Source organism: Nerophis ophidion, linkage group LG25 (genome assembly GCF_033978795.1).
Source record: "Nerophis ophidion isolate RoL-2023_Sa linkage group LG25, RoL_Noph_v1.0, whole genome shotgun sequence".
In the NCBI taxonomy this organism is placed as follows: Eukaryota; Metazoa; Chordata; class Actinopteri; order Syngnathiformes; family Syngnathidae; genus Nerophis; species Nerophis ophidion.
In genome coordinates this window covers 21,943,998-21,959,458 of record NC_084635.1, presented here as the reverse complement: position 1 = coordinate 21,959,458, position 15,461 = coordinate 21,943,998, and positions in this window count along the sequence as shown.

Below are 15,461 nucleotides of genomic sequence, written 5' to 3'. Positions count from 1 at the left end.
GGCTGAAGTAAAACTGTAAAGAAGAAGAAGAACACCCAACTATTTTTAACTAACTAAAATGTTTAACTAAAATTGTGTCTAAATTGGGCAACACAGTAAAACAGGGGTACAAGTGCATGAGCCTCACAATACAAAGGTCCTGGATTCGATTCCCGAGCTCGGGGTCTTTCTATGTGCAGTTTGCATGTTCTCCCCGTGACTGTGTGGGTTCCGTCCAGGTGCTACAGCTTCCTTCCGCCTCCAAAGACATGCACATGGGGATAAGTTGATTGGCAACACTAAATTGGTCTGAGTGTGTGAATGTTGTTTGTCTGTGTTGGCCCTATGACGGGGTGACGACTTGTCCAGGGGGGTACCCTGCCTTCCTGGGTGTGACTAAATTGAGCCAAAAACCTTGTTTGATATCATTGTAATACATAAACTTCACCAGAGGAGGGGGATATTCCATTGTCATTGTTGTAAAATTAGATTTAGAATTTGATCTTTAGGATATTGTACCAATTCATGACATTTCAGTAAGTTTAACTCTATGAATATTGGGTTTGTGGGTTCCGTGTATGCACTTACTAATGACTCTTACAGTTCTTTTGTGTAAAAGGAAATTTTTTATTAAATATGTTTTAACAGGCACTGTCTACCCCACACTTCAACACACTTTGTCAGATGTGAAACAATCAGTGAATTATACAACATATACAATGCTTTTTGAATGAGCAAATCATTCTTCTTGCGTAAAATAGCAATAGTTTTTGATATTTTAAACTTTCTATAATCAACTTATGATTTCAAGGACACATTTTCTTCAATCATAACAACCAAAAATTTAATCTCTTTTGATCTTTGGATCTCAACTCTTTTGACATTAGTAATGAGCCTGCTAGTCATGCAAGTAGTGAGTAGCAACGACAGAAGGGTAACAAAAAACCCTGTTGTTAAAGACATCATCAGCTCAAGTGCTGTGTTTTGTCTATTCTGTCATAAGTGGGTATAAAGCAGTGGCGTCTCCAGACAGATTTCACTGGGGCACGTGCCCCAGTGTTGATCTGCAGTGCCCCAGTAAAAATTTAACCAGTAAAAAAAAACGCTTCAGAGTTTTAAATCTACATAACATAGACAACAGTGCACATACTACTTAGTATGGTAATGAATTGTTACTGTATTCACTCCAAGTAACAATGAGCACATGGCTAATTAATAGGGTAATTTATTCACGTGTTGATCGAGACTTCAGTTGAGAGAGAGAGAGAGAGAGAGAGAGAGAGAGAGTAGGGGGGTGCGAATCACTGCTGAGGTAGGTAACATTAGCCAACAACAATTTGTTAATTATATTATTTTGATTTTGATTTGACTCAAACTGTAACTCCTAGATGGATATCACAAAGTTATTCGCCCGCAGCAGGGAAGAAGCAGCGAGGAATGAGAGATGTAAGTGAAGTCCTAGCTAGCTAGGCAACATCATTTTCTTAAGTTGATGCTAAGTTAGCCAACGTTATTCCTTGTATCAAGACAAACATATTTATTTGCTGTACGAGCTGTCGGGGCAATTTCCAATCAACATGAAACATAATGTTGGTTATTATCTGCTGGTTCTGCATCAATGATGATCTGGAGTAAGCATGTGTGAGTTGAGTGCTTCTCAAATGGTTTATCTTCAGGAAGAAAAACATTTTTCCATATCATCAAGTCGTGAGCCAAATTTTTAGATCATTTAAGTCTATTTCACAGAAAAATAGCACAGTAGACTTGTCTTGTTAATCGGTGTGACTTTGACTAAAATAATCTTGTTTTGTCACCAGAAAAATGGCTACAGCTAAAGCATCTGGTTTTGTTTCCAGAAAAAATAGTAACATTTCTGTATTTGTTTTCAGAAATATGGCTGAAAATATCGTGTTTTGGTGCCCCATTTAGATTTTTCAAAGATATATTTCCATGTCTGTCCTGAGTCCTCCTCCAACTTGTTAGTCGGTTTGCCTTTTGCTAAAATACTCACTAAAAGTCACTACAAAAATGGCTAAAAATATCTGGTTTTGTTGCCACAATTTGATTTTTTTCCTCCCTAAACTTTTTTTTTTTCCATGCACACATCTGACTGCGACTCACTGAAAATGACACACAATCCACTTTTATGTCACGACCCACTAGTTGGGAACCACTGGTCAACTGTATAACAGTTACTGTAATATTTCCATGTCTGTCCAGAGTGATTGACCACTTTGCAAAAATGAAAAGGAGACGTTACAGTTTACTTCTCAGAAAATGATTCCCTGAACAGACACACAACAGTTGTTCATTTATTCTACTACTGTGGCTTTATTGTTTTGTGTATATTTTCTAGTTTTGTGTATCTGAAATAGGATTAGCCACATTGCCATAAATGGAAATTAAATAATATAAAAGAACCCAGAGATGTAGGGGTGCTTTATTTTTTGTTTTACTTTTATAGATGTTAAATTTGCAGATGATTACTGCAATATATATTTCAAAAAGATTCATTGCTCTTCCTTTTTGCTTTTACCAGTAGCAGTTTAGAAATCTGGAGTAAAAAAGTGCACAAGTAGGTCAAATGCATTAGTTAATTTCAGGTGCTTAATCAAAGATCCATACAACATAATCTGATATTATTTCATAGTTTATGTATTTTTATGATAAATAAGTGCTAAAAAATGTTTTTGCTTGCGCGCTTTGCACGCTCACATGAAATATTTGTGCCCCAGGTGTTCCCCAGTACAGTATTAGGTATAGTGACGCCCGAGCAAGGCGTGAATTCAGGTACATCTTTATATATACACTAATAAACTACAAAAAAGCCAAACAAAAGGCGCGCACAATGGCGGTACAAAACTAGACTATGAAAACAAAACAAATCACAAAGGCAGAACTAAACAAACCAAAAACTTACATGGCGTGGGCAGGAGGGATTTAACAGCATGGCATGGCATGAAGGAAGTATGTGTATAGTCGCCAGGCTGACCACCTGGCAACTACAGGTTTAAATAATAGCTATGATAAGTGCAAACAGGTGTGAGACATGAGGACAGGGGCATGACATGAGGACAAGGTGGAAACTAATGGGTTGCTATGGTAATAAGACAATCAAGGAAGTGCAGGAGCAGGAACTGATTGTCCAAAAAATAAAACCAAACATAACAAAAACAAAACATGATCCCATAGACGTGACACAATTGTTATAAGTACACCTCTGCATAACATTGTAACCTCATTTACATTAAATACATCGTTTTTTTGGTCTGCAACACAAAATCACTTTACCATCCATCCATCCATTTTCCAGAAACAAAAAATGTATAATAATTTTTTAAACTATAAATATTTTTGACCGACTTGAACCATTTTATATTGAAAACTTATATTTAAATAAGCTAAAGAAATAATGATAGTAATATACATTTATCAGCAACAATAACTCAATAATACAATATATACATAACTTAACTTGCAAAAAAAACAAAAAACAATTTGTAAATATATATATATTTTCTAATCAAAATGAGGAAGTCAAGATTATGGCTACAATGCATGTTCTGGCACTAAATTATTTATATATCATATTATTCTATATATTAATATTCAAGTAATTGTCAAAAAGCGATTTTATAAATACAGAAAATACATTTGTTACACAGTTTTTTGGACAAATATTAACACTTATTGGATGTTTTTTATATTCATATTCCACTTCATTTATATGCCTCACCTGCTGTGAGGCATAAAGCCCTAAATTCAGTAAGTCATTTTTGCAAGTTACATTTCTAAAGCCTTCTAAGACACTTTTAATACTTCGGAATTGGAAAGATTTAGCCTGAAATTCAAATATATAGCGAATTTACAAAGAGCTAAAATTATGCACAAATCAAACTAAAATCTGCTACCCTAGAATGTACAACAATTCATGTCAACAAAAAAAGAGAAATATAACCTCAGAGAAAAATTTAATTTAAAACATTTGTATGCACGTATAATACTTAAAACATTTAGCATATCAGTACGTGGAATTACACTATGGAATGGATTAAGCAAAGAAATTAAACATTTTACTAACTGGATGCAGTTTAAGAGGTTGTTCAAACACAAAGTGTTCATAAAGGCCTACTGAAACCCACTACTACCCACCACGCAGTCTGATAGTTTACTAAATTGCAATTTGAAACTTCCCGCGGAGTTTATTGTTGAAAACGTCGCGGAATGATGACGCATGCGCGTGACGTCACGGACTGTAAGGAAATATTAGCGCTGCACGACTCGCGGCTAAAAGTCGTCTGCTTTAACCGCATAATTACACAGTATTTTGGACATCTGTGTTGCTGAATCTTTTGCAATTTGTTCAATTAATAATGGAGAAGTCAAAGTAAAAAGATGGAGTTGGGAAGCTTTAGCCTTTAGCCTCACAAACACACGGTGATTCCTTGTTTAAAATTCCCGGAGGTGAAACTTTACTATGGATCAGAGCGGTCGAGCGAACATGGTAAAAAGATCAGCTGAGCTTGCGCCGTCCATACAGCTGCCGTCAACTTCCCTCAGACACTGGCACAGACAAGGGATTTCCCATAAGTATCTTAGTAAATGTGTCTAAAAACATCTGATTCGGTCCCAAAACAATCGCCTTTTTTTTTCTACTTGATTTTTTTTTTCTTCTATTCCTTCGCTATCAATATCTTCAAACAAGAATCTTTCATTCTTGCTCAAATTAATGGGGAAATTGTCCTTTTCTCGATCCGAATAGCTCTTACTGCTGGTGGCTCCCATTAAAAACAATGTGAATACGTGTGGAGCCCTACAACTTGTGACGTCACGCGCACATACTTCCGGTAAAGGCAGGGATTTTCTATTAGTGACCAAAAGTTGCAAACTTTATCGTGGATGTTCTCTACTAAATCTTTTCAGCAAAAATATGGCAATATTGCGAAATGATAAAGTATGACACATAGAATGGACCTGCTATTCCTGCTATAAGAAAATGTAATTTCAGTAGGTCTATAATGTATAAGGCAAAAGAACAATGATCCATCCATTTTCTAATGCCTGTCCGTTTTGGGGTTATTTATTGAAAATAAGACGTGATTCATCTCTTTATGTGGATGGTAACTGACATGACTATTCATGAAGGTAACTGTTGTATTTAGTAACCATCGATATAACTGTGCTACAAATTCCATCCATCCATCCATTTTCTACCGCGTGTCCTGTTCGGGGTGGCGGTGTAGGGGTGGGGGTCGCTGGAGCCTATCTCAGCTGCAGTCCGGCGGAAGGCGGTGTACACCCTGGACAAGTCGCCATCTCATGGCAGGTGATAAAAACAGGAAGTGGACATATATGTCGAGAAACTGCTATGAAGTGGAAAGGGTGTAGGATTGATTAAGTTCTGCTTCTTACTACTCCTTTTTGAGCATGTTGTAAAGAGAAATAAAAAAAAAATAGGCTGTGTCATGTTGAAACTGCATTAATGTTCGAAATAAATTTAAACCAGCTTATTGTAACTTGTTACTTTTTTATGGTAAGATGACCAACACTGTTCGGTACTAAATTTGTGCCTTTTCATACGTGCTAGTATGACAAAGAACCTTCAGTATATATATATATATATATATACATATATATATATATATATGGTAGGGGTGTGCATCTCTACCTTAAATGGCGATCCAATATGAATCTCGATGCATGGGTTATCATACGATTCACTAACTACTTTTTAAAACGTTACAATTTGATGCGATACGATTTGATGTGATTCAATACAGATGTACGCTTTGCATGGTGAAAAAAATATCATATGTATCATGCCAGAACTATGTTGTGTGTATTTTTTTAAGGAAACAACAGAGAGGAAAAAATTGTATTATTATATAGAGCAGTTAAGGAGGAAATAAAAGCATGAGGAATGTCAAGTGTGGCGTGAGAAAGAGTTGCATAGCGTGACTCTCAGGCTTGGCAGCTCTGAGCACTCCCCACAGGACTTCTGGAGGGACACGGTCGAATTCCTTTTCCAAGTCCACAAAGCACATGTAGACTGGTTGGGTAAACTCCCATGCCCTCTCAAAGACCCTGCCGAGAGTATAGAGCTGGTCCACAGCCGGATGAAAACCCCACTGTTCCTCCTAAATACGAGGTATGACTATCTGGAATGGCATCCTGTCCAATACACCTGAATAGACCTTACCGGGAAGGCTGAGGAGTGTGGTCCCACGATAATTGGAACACATCCTCCGTTTCCCTTTCTTTAGCGAGAGGAATCACCACCCCGGTCTGCCAATCCAGAGGTACCGCCCCCGATTTCCACGCGATGCTGCAGAGTCTTGTCAACCAAGACAGCCCCACAGCATCCAGAGCCTTAAGGAAATACGGGCGGATCTCGTCCACCCCGGGGCCTTGCCACCGAGGAGCTTTTTAACTACCTCAGCGACCTCAGCCCCAGAGATAGAAGAGCCCACTACAGATTCCCCAGGAACTGCTTCCTCATCAGAAGACGTGTTGGTGGGATTGAGGAGGTCTTCGAAGTATTCCCTCCACCGATCCACAACATTCACCGTCGATGTCAGCAGAACACCATCCTCACCATACACTGTGTTGACAGTGCACTGCTTCCCCTTCCTGAGCAGGTGGATGGTGGTCGAGAATCGCTTCGAAGCCGTCCAGAAGTTATTTTCCAAGGCTTCCCCGAACTCTTCCAATGTTCCAGTTTTTGCCACCGCGACCTGCAGAAGCCGCTTACCGCTTGGCCTGTCGGTACGTGTCCGCTGCCTCCGGAGTCCTATGAGCCAAAAGAACCCAATAGGACTCTTTGTTCAGGTTGACAGCATCCCTCACCGCACAGCGGGTTTTATGATTACCGCCACAACAGACACTAACCACCTTGCGGCCACAGCTCCAATCAGCCGCCTCGACAATAGAGGTATGGAACATGGTCCACTTGGACTCAATGTCCAGCACCTCCTTCGTGACATGTTCAAAGTTCTTGGGGTTGGTGGGAATTGAAACTCTCTTTGACAGGACACTGCTAGACGTTCCCAGCAGACCCTCACAATGCGTTTGGGCCTGCCATGTCAGTCCGGCATTCTCCATCACCATCGCAGCCAAGTCACCATCCGGTGGTGATCGGTAGAAAGCTCCGCTCCTCTCCTCACCCGAGTATCCAAAACATAAGGCCGCAAATCCGATGACACAACTACAAAGTCGATCATGGAACTGCGGCCTAGGGTGTCCTGGTGCCAAGTGCACATATGGACACCCTTATGTTTGAACATGGTGTTTGTTATGGACAATCTGTGACAAACACAAAAGTCCAATAACAAAACACCACTCGGGTTCAGATCCGGGCGGCCCTTCTTCCCAATCATGCATCTTCAGGTTTCACTGTCGTTGCCAATACAAGCGTTGAAGTCCCCCAGTAGAACAAGGGAATCGCCCGAGGGAGCACTTTCCAGTACTCCCTCGAGTGTATCCAAAATGGGTGGGTACTCTGTACTGCTGTTTGGTGCGTAAGGACAAACAACCGTCACCTGCAGGTGGAGGGAAGCTACCCCCTCGTCCACTGAGTTGAGCTCCAATGTGCAGGCTTTGAGACAGGGGGCAAAATGTATTGTCATCCCAGCCAGTCTCCTCTCACTGCCGGCAACGCCAGAGTGAAAGAGAGTCCAGCCCCTCTCAAGAAAACTGGTTCCAGAGCCCTTGCTCTGCGTCGAAGTGAGTCCGACTATATCCAGCTGAAACTTCTCCACCTCGCGCACTAGCTCAGGCTCCTTCCCCTTCAGCGAGGTGACGTTCCACGTCCCAAGAGCTAGCTTATGTAGCCGAGGATTGGACTGCCAAGTGCCCTGCCTTTGGCTGCTGCCCAGCTCACATTGCATCCGACCTCTATGGCCCCTCCCATGAGTGGTAAGCCCATTGGAGGGTACATACAAGCAAGCTGTTTTCAATGGGTACTAACCTTTCTAATAGAGAGAAAAATGCTCTATACTTGTGTTGTTTTCGACTGTATGAACTGTTTTCAGCAGAAAAGTGCATTATTTGTGGAAACAATGATGAGAGAAGCAACACACACTCCAGTCCAAGGCAGTCGAGTCGAAGAATGCATGCGTTTGCAGTGATGACTTCATTAAAGGTTTGATTGGTATACTTTTAACGTTAAATCTTTCCCATTTAAGTATTATCTTGGTATTAACTCTATTTCTTAAACACGTTTGCTACAAGTGTTCTGGAAAACACCAACTCGACGTTTCTAAATAAAAGAAAGCAAATGTGAGCAAAACCCTAAAAGAGTTCAGCTTTCATCAAAGGCAACACTCGTAAATGAAGCTTTCACCACATACAAAATGTTGACAGCTATAGTTATATTTAGATGAAGACGGGGAAAAACACGCTACTCGTGTAATGGACCCGAATGGTAAAAATATTAAAATCTAATACAGTTGTTGCTTAAAACCAATAAAAAATGTCAATATAAGTATTAAGAACCCAATGTAGTGAGAGCAGGTGTCCAAAATAAGGAGAGATGATTAACTGGTTAACAATCTATTAAAACACAATTAAAAACACCAGTCACGTTGTTGACACTTAAATAGCAAATATGAATAATGTAATGGGCGAGGTTACAGTAACAACAGGCGTTTGGGTACGTATACCGGCTTCGCCCACTTCCACAGCGTCCTCCTGCAAGCAAAATAAAAGTGAGGCAGGCCACGGGGATAAAATCAACTAAAACCACGGAGGTGCTATCCAGGCTGACGTCACACTTACACGCAAGGCAGGGGAAACCTTTGCTGTAATTCCGCGTCAACGTCTTGGGTACGCCCACTCTCCTCGCCAGTCTCCGGTCACTCGCGGGACCCACGTGGCCGTACCCGTCCCGCTCCGCCTCCTGGTCGCTCCGGGGGTCGCCGCAGGTCTCTGGGTTCAAATCGCCCCCCTGTCCACAGAACCACACAGCCAGCGTACAACGCACAAGCCCGCAAGCCCACAGCCAAAGGCAGTTGGGTGTCCCCACAGATCCACAACAGTACGGCACTTACTTGGGCGGCAGAGTTTCCTCTGCCCCTGCGAGTCGTGTGTTCCTTGGGGTTCGCTACGGAAGCCTGCGGGTTCCTTCCCACCCTGCGTGCGTTCACTCGGTCGCTCTTGGCAAAGCCTGTTGATTCCTCTCCGCACCAGCGAAGCCTGCCGAATCCTTTCGTCCCCTCTCTCCTGTCGTCAAAGCCTGTTGTTTCCCTCTGTCGACCCTCTCCTCTCTTCCCTCCTCTTGCTGCTCCTTTTAAATGTGCAGTCCTAATGCTCCACAGGTGTGTCCAATTTCCCGGGCCGTTTGATTGGGCACTTTGGTTGTTAGGGGCAACCAGCTAAAAGGGGAAATGTCTTAAAATACCAGCAAAGTCCACAAGGAGTAAAAAAATGCAATTAAAAAAAGACAATCAAATTCTAAAATGTAAAAATGTGCAATTCAAAATACAATCAAATTCTAAAATATAAAAACATGCAAATAAAACTATAATCAAATCCTAAAATATAAAAACATGCAATTTAAAATCCACAGCAATAAAACACTATAAAACTTGCATGGCAATGAAACAAAAACAAAAAATAAAATCCCCTACTTTTGTCCTATCACACTCGCTACCAAGCTTGCATGGCACACATCACAGTAGACCTTCCGTAGAACCTGCCAGACTACAGATTCTGTGATTTAGACCGGAGCATTGTCCACCAGACCAACAAATGGTGTGTGGAAGATAACTGTTGCAATACATATTGGGAAAAATTTTGGCAAATGGAGATGGTTGTTTTTCCTGCAGTTTCAGCAGAGAACAACTCTACTGCAGAGAGGGACACTGCGGTATCTTCGGCTGCCACACTGCCAGTCTCGCTATGTGACAGACACTACAAAAAACCATTAGACGGCGGAAGATGACCTTAAAATGGCATGCAGGTGGATTGATACTCCAGCCGCCATACATGGAAAGGACACAATACAGAATTATACCCAAGAAGACGATACAACAGGAACCTCCAAGAAAGCACGGTATAATGTTCATTCAAAGTTTAATTAACATTACAGCACATCCATCGATAATGTATAATCAACAATTCTTGAGTGCCTATCACATGGATGCAAAACTTACAGAGAATGAGAATTGTAAACAGCTACCAGGGCAGATAGATAATTAGTTTGCATCCATGTTCTTAGAAATGGGATCAGTTTGTTGTTTAACTTGCACGGTGTACTTTTTGGACACATAACTAACTTAGAGGAATGTCATTGCAAATATGTAAGAACAGGAAACCATGAGAACACACTAAATGCATACCATTTTGACAACTACATGTAGTTGATGTTGTGTAATACGCACCACGCTTGTCCCTTGCGGGGTCGCAGGCGGTGCCGGAGCCTATCCATCCATTTTCTAACGCTTATTCCCTTTTGGGTCACGGGGGGCGCTGTAGCCTATCTCAGCTCACCTTATCGCAGGGCCAACACAGATAGACAGACAACATTCACACTCACATTCACACACTAGGGACCATTTAGTGTTGCTAATCAACCTATCCCCAGGTGCATGTCTTTGGAAGTGTGAGGAAGCCGGAATACCCGGAGGGAACCCACGGGGAGAACATACAAACTCCACACAGAAAGATCCCAAACCTGGGATTGAACTCAGGACTACTCAGGACCTTCTTATTGTGAGGCAAACACACTAACCCCTATTTCCACCATGCTGCCCGGTGCTGGAGCCTATCCCAGCTAAACACACTGAATATAAGATCAATCTAACAAGAACACCTGCATAATGTTGATGTTGTGTATTAGATAGCATTTAGAAAGGGTCTAGGACAGGGGTCTTAAACTCAATTTACCTGGGGGCCACCGGATGCGGAGTCTGGGTGAGGCTGGGCCGCGAGAAAGGATTTCTTGAAAAATGTTTTTGCATACTCTTTAGCATGTCTAGTTGTATGATGACGTTTCAAATTGTATCCCTTGTGCACCGCAACTTTCTCTGTGCAAATAAGACACATCGGGGTGTGTCACGCCAAATCTCTTCCCCCCTACAATAACCTAAAATTTGTCGTGACAGCCCCTCTAATGCCTGAAGGACCTCAATGAGGGTGGAAGGACCTTAAAGCAGCCCACACAGCAGTTTTAAAAGTATTATAATTGGCTGATTGTCATTGGTGAAAAATAACGGTGAGGAAAAAAATTAGCATTCCAGCATGCTAACCTTTCAAGCTATTTTTGCTTCGCCAATTTTGCAGCTGGAACCCTTAAGAGTCATATAACTTGCTTAAAGCAGCCCACACAGCTGCCTGTTTTAAAAGCATTATAATTGGCTGATTGTCATTGGTGAAAAATAACGGTGAGGAAAAAATATTAGCATTCCAGCATGCTAACCTTTCAAACTATTTTTGCTTCGCTAATTTTGCAGCTGGAACCCTTAAGAGTCATATAACTCGGTATTATCACGCCCTCATTGGGGTCCTTCAGGCATTAGAGGTGCTGTCACGCCAAATTTCTTCCCCCCTACAATAACCTTCCCCCCGGAGGAAATTTGGCGTGACAGCCCCTCTAATGCCTTAAGGACCTCAATGAGGGGGGAAGGACCTTAAAGCAGCCCACACAGCTGCCTGTTTTAAAAGTATTATAATTGGCTGATTGTCATTGCTGAAAAATAACGGTGAGGAAAAAATATTAGCATTCCAGCATGCTTACCTTTCAAGCTATTTTTGCTTTGCTAATTTTGCAGCTGGAACCCTTAAGAGTCATATAACTTGGTATTATCACGCCCTCATTGGGGTCCTCCAGGCATTAGAGGGGCTGTCACGCCAAATGTCTTCCGGGGGGAAGGTTTTTGCAGGAGGGAATAAATTGGGTGTGACAGTGCCCCTGTGCTCAACAAAGAAATATTGCATTGCCCACTTTTCCTGAAATTATCTTTGCTCATCACTAACCTTTCACTTCACTGCAGGCTTTGAAAAAATACATATTTGGGGTTGTGGAATATATTTGTATTTAGCCGATGTACAGAGAATAATGTGATTTCCGCAATGTGTGTCGTTCCGCTTATCCTCCCAACAGCAACATGGCGGTCGGCGGATTATAAAGTACCTGGATAGCGAGCGCAAAAAAGTAACGGCTCCCTAAGTGTTATCCGGCGTCATATAGAAATATATGTAGTGTTCATCATGTGAGGTAATGCAACTTAAACAATAAAAAAAAACTAATAACGGTTTGAATTGGTCCAGGTTATCAGGGACTGTTATTACTGACGGACAGGTGTCACAGTGTGACTGCAGCCAGGCACGTAAGAAAACCCTCGTCTCCATGGCAACATCTCTGTCGCTTTCCGTCATTTGCCGGTTTTCCACAAACGCAGGGGTATTTTAGAGCCAAATAACGAAAATTGTCTCTCTCTGGAGCCAACGGGAGGGGTGGTGGACTCGCCGTGGAGTTTACACTTACAGTAGCACAATAAGCCCCGAACGAGCTAACATCACGACTAACGTGTTACACGTCGGATTTGCCCAGCGACTCTCTGTCGGAGTATCAGCGCTGGAGTCCAGTGCACCACAGTTTTGTATTGTCGCTCGGTCGTTCGGCGGAGTGCTTCGGAAGCTCCCAGACCGCTTGAGAGAGAGAGAGAGAGCCGGCGGGAGAGCGAGGGAAGAAGAGCGTGTGCGGGTCTAGTGGAAAAGCGGCAAAACGTTATCTGCCTGCATCACGCAAGTGACGTCAATGTTCGGCCCTCGAGAGCCATATACCACACTGTGACAAGAATGAAGTTATGGCCACTGGTAGATGAAGCTCGCAAGGCAGGGAAAATCGCCTATTTTGTAGGTGGTCGTGCTTTTATTGAGAAAAAAGAAATCCTTCCTCCAATCTGAAGATTCACCTTTCAGGCTTGAACTTTCTCTTGACTGTACTTTGGTAAAAGAAAAGGATGGATAGATGAGGAGTCACAACTCACGCACCAGCCAGTTTTTTTTGCACTTTCTGAACTTTCATATGATGTTGTTCCCGCAGCGTCTAGTTGCTTTGTTTCTAACTCAAAGCATTTTCTAATTCCAATCGTTTTTTTTATTTAAATCTGTCTTTATCTATAGTTTCTCTCAATGCCAGGGGGTTAAGGCAGAACTTGAAACGCAAAGCTTTATTTTTATTTCTTAAACAATGTAGAACAGATTTATGTTTTTTACAGGAGACACACAGTATGAATGATGATGTAAAGTTTTGGAGATCTCAATGGGGTAATGAGATATTTTGCTCTCATGCATCACAGCGTTCTGGAGGAGTTGGCACATTCAAAAACAAAATTACAGGAGTCTTATTGCATCATAGTGATTATGATAAAAATGGCCATTATATTTGTCAGGTTTTTGAGATTCAGAAAACAAACTTTATAGTTGCTAACATTTATGGATATAACTCTGTGCCTGACAATACTATTTTATTCAATGAAGTGCAAAATAAGATTTTACACTGGCTTGCCAAATTTCCAAATGCTTATATACTTGTCGGAGGTGACCTCAATACTGTCATTGACAATTCACTTGATAGATGGCCACCAGGCTCTCAAAGTAGTGTCAGCTCAAATCTGAAGTTATTAATGCAAAGGTTTGATTTAATTGATGCCTGGAGATACAAAAATCAGAATAAGACATCCTTTACCTGGTCCAATAAATCAGGTTCAAAAAAGTCTAGAATAGACATGTGGTTAATTTCTAAATCACTTCAAAACGGTGTTACTGTTCAAATGCTCTCCACTCCTTTGACTGATCATAGGGCTATTCAGATTAACACCTCTTTACATCCCTCTCACAATCCTTCAAAAAGCTCATACTGGAAACTCAACAGTTCAGTTTTATGTCATGAAGCAGTTAAAATTAGGATTAAAGATCTAATAAAATTTTTTCTTAATAAAGCCAAAACCCAAAATAATTATTGTACTAATTGGGAACTCCTTAAATATGAGGTAGGTAAATTTATTAGAAAATATTGCAGCAATCTAGCTAAGAATAAGCGTTCTGAGGAGGAAAATGTGATTTCCATCATTACTGCATTATCCTCTATATGTCCAGATAATATGTCAGCAGAAGAAAAAGAAAGTCTCTTAGAAAACCAAAATAAATTAGACAAAATGTATCAATCAAAAGCAGAAGGAGCTTTTGTAAGATCTAGAAAACAATGGCTGGAGGAAGGTGAACAAAACTCTGCGTATTTCTTTCGTTTAGAAAAATCACAGGCTCAAAATAACACCATTGATCAATTGAAAATAAATGATGTGGTTTGCAATGACGCAAAACAGATTGCAAATTTTTGTTCTCAATTTTACAAAACATTATACAATAGTCAATACTCTGAAAGTGATGCTGTTAAGTTTATGGATACCTTAACTGAAACTAAATCAATCAGCACAGCTGACCAAGTATTCTGTGACCGTCCAATCTGTCTCAAGGAAGTAGTGGAATCAATTAATAGTTTAAAAAATAACAAATCTCCTGGAGTGGATGGTATTACATCTGAATTCTATAAAATATTTTCAGAAGAGCTAGCTCCTTTCTTACTAGAAGTATTTTGTGAAAGTATTGATACAGGTGCCCTTCCTCCAACTTTAACACAGGGCCTTATTACCCTTATACCCAAGCCAAACAAAGATTTACTAATCATTGATAATTGGCGTCCAATTAGCCTTCTAAACAATGACTATAAAATTGTAGCTATTATTTTTGCTAAACATTTAAAATTGGTTCTGGATGACATAATTGATGAGACACAGTCGGGTTTTATGAGAAGAAGACACATATCTAATAATATCAGGCTTGTACTTGACATCCTGGATTACCCAGAGGTCATTAATGATGAAGGCTTCCTTCTTTTCCTGGACTTTTACAAAGCTTTTGACTCGATCGAACATGAATTTATATTCAGGACACTTGAGAAATTTGGCTTTGGCAATTTTTTCCGCAAAACAATTAAGACTTTGTACTGCAATGGTAATAGTTCTATAAAGCTCAAATCTGGTACATCTCCAAGATTCGAGTTAAAACGTGGGATACGGCAAGGTTGTCCTATTTCTCCATATTTATTTCTGTTAGCCACCCAACTGTTATCAGTTCATATAAAAACTAGTCATTTAAAGGGGATTTCTGTATTAGACAGAGAAATAATTATCAGCCAACTGGCTGACGACACAACACTCTTTTTGAAAGACTCTTCTCAAATTCCCCTAGCCTTGGATGTGATTCATGTTTTTTCCTTGGCTTCTGGTATCCGTCTAAACGTGAATAAATGTGAACTAATGGCTGTGAAGAGATGTGAAATTATGTCTGTATCTCAAATTCCAGTTAAGGATAGTATTAATTACCTAGGAATACATATCACTAAAAATCAAAACTCTAGATCGGCATTGAACTTCAATCCAATTGTAGAAAAAAACTAAGAAAATATTTAACCAATGGCT